This window comes from Adiantum capillus-veneris, chromosome 2, assembly GCF_014529385.1.
Source record: "Adiantum capillus-veneris isolate H3 chromosome 2, ASM1452938v2, whole genome shotgun sequence".
NCBI lineage: Eukaryota > Viridiplantae > Streptophyta > Polypodiopsida > Polypodiales > Pteridaceae > Adiantum > Adiantum capillus-veneris.
In genome coordinates this window covers 12432308-12441417 of record NC_140932.1, presented here as the reverse complement: position 1 = coordinate 12441417, position 9110 = coordinate 12432308, and the positions used below count along the sequence as shown (strand labels likewise).

Genomic DNA, 9110 nt, shown 5'->3' with positions numbered 1-9110 from the left:
TAGGATAGAGGGACTCTACATCAAAGGAGAATAGGATAATATGGGGAGGAAAGGGGGTGGAGATGAGGTCCAAGATAAGGGAGTGGGAATCTTTCAGGTGTTGTTTTTTGGATAAGAGGATAGGGTAAAGTTGTGTGTGGAGCCATTTCGAGGTATTTTCTAATACATATCCCTTGTAGGAACAAATGGGGCAGCCTACAAGGAAGGGTTTATGGAGTTTGGGTAGGAGAAAAAAGGGGCAAGGTTTAGGTTTAGTTCGAGAAGAGGAGAGGATGAAATCCTTCTCATTGCTAGAGAGAAAGGGGTAGCCCAAAATCATGGAGGTGAGTAGGGAGGCACCAAGGGCTAGAGGAGGGGAAGAGATCTTGGAGTAGGTAACGGGGTCCATGAGGTGGCGAAGAGCTTCTTTATCATACCATTCTTTGGAGAGGACAACGGGTCCAAGGTTTTTATCCGCGGGTTTGATAACAATGCTTTGGTTATTTTTTAAGGAAGAAAGGACATTCATAAAAGAAGGTTTGGTATGGAAAGGAGGAATAAAGGAGAGAAGAGAATTGAGGAGAGTGAACACATGTTTGAAGGCAAAGTTTAGAGAGGAGGAAGGTGAAGGTGGATTCCAAGTGGGATTGGGAATAGAAAGAGAGAGGTTAGAGGGAGGGGAAGAGCTTTTAAAGAACATTTTAAGATGGAGGTTCCTTTGTAAATTAGAGTAGGCTTTAAGCATAGAATTTAGAGGGGAAGGAGGAGGAGGGATATAATTGAGCCCAAGCCCTAAGAGTTTATGCTCGGAGGAAGAGAGAGGGTGACTAGAGAGGTTATGTGAAGAGAGGTTTGTAACCTTGTTTTCAAGTGTGAAGGTAGAAAGATTGCTCATAACCAAAATTTTAAAGAGGTGAGGATTAGTTAGAGGAAGCCAAAATTTATGATGCTTTTTTCCGGAGTGGGAGGGAAGAGGGAGGAGTGGGAAAGTACATGGAGGAGGGGTCCAAAGGTGAGGAAAAAGGGGGGGTTTAGGGAAGAGCAAGTGGACCCAAGAGGTAGGGTGCTAGAGGCTCATGAGGTGATATTAAGTTACACGCATTGAGTCCCTATGGATGACGGGAAGGTGGTTCTCCAGGAGTCAGAGTCGACACATCCATTTGTGACACATCCATACTCTGCATAGTCTGCGCTGATGTAGAATATGTACATAGCGTAGAGGAGGCGAGTACAACTAGGTTTGCATAGATTTCTTGATCGTTCAGGTGTTTCATGTACGACCTATTAGTGTCGAGGCTCGACCTAGCAGCTTTAGTGGGAGCATTTGCAGCAGGGATTGTCAGTCGTGCGATGAGTGACACTAGCATAATGCATAGTGGAGTTACAGACTATACACAGTAGTCTGCCAGATTTACATGCAAGCTCTAGCGTGGGTATGCACACTCCTCTACCAAAGAGCCGATACGATTGCATGTACATTGACTGCGCGAGCCAATGGGTGTAAGTTGAGAGAGTTTCTCACCTGTTTTCTTGTACATACTAGTAGCTAAGCTAATAGGATCCACTTATCAGCACATTCACCTTTAACTAGGAGATTATTGGGGTACACGCGCATGTGCCTTGCCCAACCGTTTAGGTTATAGGTGCCGGTCCACTGACACCTTATTCTTGTGTACATATACAAAGAATAAGGGACAGCTCATTAGTAGAGTCTCGCTCCACCCACACATTGTGTACTCTCTCCTTCCCACATACACACCGCATCGCGCATGCACGTATCCATGTACACTCATTCTTCAGTTACATCATTATTTGGACATTCATTTTAAGTAGATTGCTGCACGTATTTCTTTTTATCATACAAAGTACATCGTTGCCTAAGTTTGGCCTTGAAGATAGAAAAGTTATTGCTACTCAATCTGGAGTCAAATTTGAAGCCTTGAAAACATTGTTGATGTACTCTCTATCATCATGCTAATGATTGCCTTATTTATGTATGGACTACAGTGTTATAAGCTTTGAATGGAAAGCCCCGGTAAACGGCGGCCGTCAGTATGCAATTTTACATGTGAGAAAATTCTTGTATAGCCCAAGGTCTACACATTGCAATGTAGTTTAGTGGATCATTGGCTGGCAAATTTACATGCTTTTACAAACTTGGAGTGGAATGGTTGGAATGACACAAGTGTCTACTAGTAGTGGTTCTTTCATGTGTGGTAACTCATGCATGTCTTGGTAAAAAAAAGTATTCTACAATGGTCACCTTTGATTGTGAGGCAGAGTAAAGTTTAGTTTTACAACTATTGTTGAGTGCCTAAAATCCGTTTTGACTTACTGGTTGTTAGACAACAATGAACCACCATTGTCTTCACTGATGACCATAGTGCTTGGTAATTGCAAGGAACCCAATGGTCCATGTTCATGCATAGCATATCAAGATGCAATACCATTATGTCAAGGAGAGATTGTCTATTGGAGAGGTCGCTTGAGTTATGTGCCATGTAAGATGATCTGTAAATGTTTTCACAAAGTCTACATCATCAAAAGTTCACAGCTTTAGGCAAAACTTTGGGCTTACTCCCCTTGTTGACTAATCACACAAGGTTTGGAACTTTCCCATACGCATATGCATTGCATCAGTCCTGGGGGGTGACCATATTATGATAGTAATGTGTGTGGACACTCTTAGGACCCTTGAACCACAACAATGTCTCCATTGTTGTGCGCGCTTGAACATCTCCTTCATTTTAGTATGCATTCTTGAAGCCATATTTTCAACAAGTCCTGTCAAGAACTATAAACATGAAATAGTACCGTGATGTTCACAAGTTTATTAACAAGAGAATCCATACATAGGTAGAAATAGACTAAATTTTTTCTAATCGCACGTACATAACACATATAATAGCAAGTGTGGAAGAGCTACCACTTCCAATAGTAATCACAACTTTTACCAACTCTCTTGACTAGATAAGACTATTGTCGACGCATGTAAGTTTTCAGTATGGAACTATCCATAAGTAGCATTCTAAACTTGACATACATTATGAGGTGAACATCCTATGACATAGTCTATGATGTCAAGGGAGCCTCTTCTTCCATATAGTATGCCACACAATTGTTTCTCGGTTTAAATTGATGGTAGAAGATAATTGCTGATTATCAAGTGCATCAAGTGCGCACACTAGCTTGTAAAACTTACAAGATTTTCAATATGAAGCTTTGCTCTCTCCCACAAACCTTATTGAAGAGATATTTACACCTATATTGCTTCAAGACATGCCAATCTCATTAAGAATCACTACCAATCATGCACACTTTGCAAGATCTACATATATTGATTCAGAAGATGACAATGACCTAGTGCAAGCAATTATTGCTACCGTGTAGTAACGCTCGAAATGTTGAATAATCTCAACCTATTGTCTTTTAAATACTGGAAACCCGAATGTTGAATAGTTTATCAACTATGATAACTCCAAATTCCATAATTGGAAAGCCCTATCATCCTAAACTTTTTATCCGAAACATAACCCCAATTCCCTTATTTGATGACATAACCTTAGGTGTTAGAAATAGCATTTGGAAATAAGGCAAGTGCGAACACCAAGAAGCATTTTGTTTGCCAATTTGGCTAAAAGGAATTTTACTGCATTTTTGAAATTGTTGGACCATTGCAGTTAGTACACATGCTATTTTGCAACTGGTGATTGGATCCTCCAAGACTGTAAATCAATTTCTATATTTTTAAAAAAACACTATTGTGAAAGCATCTAAAGTGTGTGCCTGTTAACACTTTTCCCATCAATTCCGTTTCACTCTACTTGTGCAAATAAACATGATGGGAAATTTTTTAGAAGTTCAAAAGTATCACTGACATGGTCCTGACCTCCAATTATGCTTTTTGGGGCTACTTGTCACTTTTTGTGCGACTCTGGGCTCATTGCATTTGGATACTCTTAACATAATAATTCTATGTGTAGCTTTTTAGGATTCATTGGGTTAGGGCAATCAACCTAATTTCAGATGTTGCTTCATCTACCCCTTACTTTCTTCCACTAGACGTGACCACTTCACTAATAATATCAACCAGGACATATGAAAAGGCTTTAAGCATTAAGGGATCGCATTATAGATTGTTCCGTACCAATGCATAAAGGCACGAATTACAATGCTCAAATCAGAAGCCTACCACATTTGTTAGAAGCAAAAGGTTCAAAAAGGTTTGGGCAAATTAAGTCTGCCACAGCTAGTTTCCCCATCCTCAAAATCTTCATGAATAAAAATATCAGACTCTCATCTCCAAGAGCCTCTATTATGTTAGTGATTGAAAGATGTACCTAACAAGTTGCATTGGCTTCCCTCTATCCTCTCTTTCGCATCACAATGAAGACATTCATGCAAAAGGTCACCGACATCAACTTTATGTGATTGATGTGATTGATGTTGAATGCGAGAGACAGGATCATGGTGATAAAGCAGTACTTCAAAACTCAGGAATCGCTTAACCATCGATCCAACAAGCCACTCCATGGGACTACTTGTACCTGCAAATATCCACTCTAACGGAAAATATGACACCAACAATGCTCTCCACACACACACACACACACACACACACACACAGCTCCAACCCGAACCCCCTATAAACCATGGCCCACCCTAGCTTCAATAAGGAGTCTTTCCATGTGTTCACTAGATAAATTTAACTAGCGATACTTAACATGCTAATTGAAAACCTGTCATTTTAAAGCTCAGCCCAGCTTACCATTTAATGCGGAAGGAAACTGAGAGCATACATGATTGTAAAGGCCAGAACTGTAGATGACACATTCAACTTAAAATAGAATATATCAGCAATCAGAAACCTCATAAGAATTTAGACTTTGGTATAAATTCTTACATCATTGGCTTTGGTGACTACTTTCCACAAAGGTCATGTTTAGGAGATGGTGGTGGTAGAGATATTACAGGATGCTTCTCTTGTAATCTCTTTAGATCTGCCAAACAAAGGTCGAACAGCAGCTTTGTAACTCCTGTATGTCACAAATACTAACAAATCTCGACAGAGACAAGCTATAAACTAAATTGACGAAGATTTTCTAGCAGTGACAGCAAGACTACCGTGTGCCCACATCAAAACACAGAAATCAGGGATATGCTGGCACCAGGTTACCACAATTAACATAGTCCCATACACATCACATAGCCACCTCCACCATTGAACAGTAACCACTCATAAATCATACGTCAAGAAGAAAGCATATGAGAAGCCTTATAACAACACTCCATGTCAGTCTTTTAGAGGAAGAATGTGCAAACCTTGGTTGCGTATAAAATCTTCTTATAAACTTAAACATTAACTTTACATTGCTCACATCACCGCACAACAAACCAGAAATACTAGCTTTCTTTTGGAGAAACTAAACACACACAAACCGAAAGATGAAACCCTTGCCTTCCAGACAATTTTACACAACACACATCGAAAAATATCAACCCAAAAGCTTTCAACGTCGTGAGGGGACCAGTACTTGCTTGCAGCACTACATAACTATACGCAATGCATGCATTACCAACATTGATTTGGCCAAACATATAGAGTCCATGAGATAATTTTCTTCACACATCATGCAAAATTAGTAGCTACATAAAAATATGATTTCAAGCAGACAATTTGCAGGCATGGTGACAGCTAGCTCAATACAACGTGAGCATGTTGATTTTGTGGATAATGACTAGTAGACTAGTAGTACATGCACATATGTAAAGAGCCCCAAAAACCACGGATGAGCAAATGCACACACAGCCTAGAAGTTCAAAGTAGGCACATCTATATATTTCCAGATCAAGGACATTGGGCCTTACCGTCTGCATAAGACAAGAGGGTACAACGCCGAAGACACATCCTCTCAGCAAGGGCAAACCTGACAAATACAAACACATAAAAATATGGCACACTCCCTACGCAGGTATTATCCTGTTCAGGTGCAAAGGGACTCTCTCAGCCTGCTCATGTTCGCAGAACTTGCTGCGAGCAAGACAGACACCCCTGGTGCCAGCAACTTAGAAAAGAGTTCGATTTGGAAAATGTAAAAACAGAATAAGTACAGAAATTATTCTTATCACAAAAAGAGTGACTTGAACAACTCTGGGTCTGCACTGCCCATACTGCTACTTGCAGAAGCCTGATACAACTCCGGTCGAGAACTGTCTCCTCAAGCAATATCAGCTAGCCTGCATCGACAAGAAATCTTAAGGACCATGTGCTTAAACGTCCAAAGTGCTCAAAAAAGATGCACCTGAAGGAGCTTTCAAATACCTGCTCTCAATTGACTGGCATTTTTTATGAGATGCCCTTGGGGACGTATGCTTCAGGCAAGTAAATCTCTCCCCCTACCTCCCCCCACTGCTCACCGCTAATGGTCTTCTTCGCAGCAAGAAACTCCGCACTCATCTCATTCATTCCATGCTTGATAGCCTCTTCAGCATCACCATAGCCATGCTCAGCAGCATGCTTCCTCACATCCTCAGTTATTTTCATGGAGCAAAACTTTGGCCCACACATGGAACAAAAGTGAGCCACTTTTGCACCTTCGGCGGGAAGTGTCTCATCATGAAAAGCTTGCCCAGTAACAGGATCCAAAGAAAGTGCGAACTGATCGCGCCAACGAAACTCAAAACGAGCTTTGCTTAAAGCATCGTCCCATTTCTTAGCATATGGATGCTGCTTAGCTAAATCAGCAGCATGAGCAGCTATCTTGTAAGCTATAACTCCAGCCTTCACATCGTCTCTATTAGGAAGGCCAAGATGCTCCTTCGGTGTGACATAGCATAAAAGCGCAGTGCCCAAAGCTCCAATATTAGCAGACCCAATGGCAGAGGTTATATGATCATAACCAGGGGCTATATCTGTAGTCAGAGGTCCAAGAGTGTAGAATGGAGCCTCATTACACCAATCCAGTTGCTTTTCCATGTTTTCGGGAATCTTGTGAAGTGGAATATGTCCTGGACCCTCATTCATAACTTGCACATCTTTCTCCCAGGCTTGTCGAGTGAGCTCCCCTTGTGTTGCAAGCTCCGAAAACTGTGCTTGGTCATTCGCATCATATATCGAGCCTGGTCTAAGCCCATCCCCGATTGAGAGTGATATGTCATACCTGTTGCAAATATCCAGGATATCATCCCAATGCTCATATGCAAAATTCTCTTTGTGGTATGCAAGACACCATTTAGCATGAATGGAGCCTCCACGAGAGACAATTCCAGTCATTCTCCGAGCAGTAAGAGGAATGTAGCGAAGCAAGACCCCTGCATGGATGGTAAAATAATCAACTCCTTGCTCAGCCTGCTCAATTAGAGTGTCTTTGAAAACCTCCCAACAGAGCTTTTCAGCAACTCAATCAACCTTTTCAAGAGCTTGATAGATGGGAACTGTTCCCACAGGAACTGGTGAGTTTCGAAGAATCCACTCTCGTGTTTCATGGATATGATGCCCAGTAGACAAGTCCACTGCAGTATCTGCACCCCACATGGTAGCCCACTGCAATTTCTGTACCTCTTGCTCAACAGAGCTTGAAACAGCAGAGTTTCCAATGTTGGCATTAATTTTAACAAGAAAGTTCCTACCCACAATCATTGGCTCCAACTCAAGTGCCTTTTGTTGGAGGGTATGATAGCCCTTCCACGTGCCACCTCTGACCGCACAAACTCTGGACTCAACTTTTCTCTCACAGCACAATACAGCATCTCTTCTGTCACGACACCTTGTTTATCATAGTGAATTTGTGTGAACCTCAAATCACCTCTTGCCTCTCTCCTGGCAATCCATTCTTTGCAAATCTTTGGAAGCCCTGCAAAACAATTATGCCAATGAGACTTTTGCAAACTTCAGACTATTTGACCAGTTGGAGGCAGTTGGCATACTACCTGAATGGGGGTTAACATTTTGGGGCCCGCTAGTATCATACACATCAAATGGGAGTTCTCCACCAGATAAATGCACGCGTCGGAATGGAATGCGGAGCGTAGTTGCTGTATCCCCATGCACAACTTCACTGCACCATTCCACAGGGCAGGTATTAAGCTTGCATAAATGTAAGGAATAAAAACATGTGTTTAAGTAGCCAGTCAATAGTTTTATTTCAAGCCTGTGCAAAACAGAAACTCCTGTAGAGCGGGTCTACTATGCATAATCAAAATTCCTATTTTGTTGACAGTACAAAAAAACATCACCAGCTAATCTCCTCATATAATCAACCTTGAGTTCAATCTTTTCAAAACACTTTGCATGATAGCAATCTCATGTAATCTCATACATGAGATTGCTATGGATATGACTAATACCTGCACTCTTTGGTGCTTCTAGGGAAGCACTCTTCAAATGACGGTATAGGAAGAAAGTCTGGGGAAGAAGGATCCTTGGTGGAAGAGCGAGTGCGGTTAACATGCTGCACAAAAATGGGTCATCTCTCTCTCTCTCTCTCTCTCTCTCTCTCTCTCTCTCTCAACACGCACACACCTTCTCAGGAGTAAGCACAACTCTAGCGACAGCAGTCTCATTTGCATGGAAATTGATAGTTGTTGATGCTCTTCCTGCAAAAAACCTCGGACAGAAGGACGAGTTTTTGAAACGCCCAGCTTCCTTCGCTGTGGAGACACCGCCCTCTCCCTCAAGCTTCAGAGCATCAGCAATGCACGTCACATTGAGAGCAGCCATCTTCTCAAAATATCTGCGGAGTTCTAGATACAAAGCTGAGGTAGCCTATTCATAACGTGTAACTCTTGCCCATTGTCTCCTGCCGGACTTAAGAACGAGCCTATTCAAAACGTGTGACTCTTGCCCATTGCCTCCCCTCAGCACTAAAGGGCACGGGCATTAAATGAAGCTCGGGAGGTGGGATCGACGGCTGAGAAGCCCGAGCACGAATCTCAAGGAGATTTGAGGGCGGGAGGTGGGATCGACGGCTGAGAAGCCCGGGCACGAATCTCAAGGAGATTTGAGGGCTCAAAAAAATGAGGTGTGAGGTGTTGCACACGGGTTTGAACCCTGGTGGGTGCCGGGCAAGGCGCATGACTTATCCAACCCCCCTATGCACATACGTTGACCATAGTGGGCAACAAATGCATGA

The 9110-nt window shown here is 42.2% G+C and overlaps 1 pseudogene across 1 annotated transcript; it reads right to left on the bottom strand.

Moving 5' to 3' along the window:
• Window positions 1–4782: 4782 nt before the first annotated feature.
• On the bottom strand, window positions 4783–8792 carry LOC147462379 (phosphomethylpyrimidine synthase, chloroplastic-like; annotated as a pseudogene). Its single transcript, XR_015184371.1, has 6 exons — window positions 8501–8792; window positions 8326–8429; window positions 7909–8036; window positions 6302–7832; window positions 5848–6216; window positions 4783–4979 (listed from the first exon to the last, which is right to left on the bottom strand). The product of XR_015184371.1 is annotated as a phosphomethylpyrimidine synthase, chloroplastic-like (transcript).
• Between the last annotated feature and the right edge of the window lie 318 nt (window positions 8793–9110).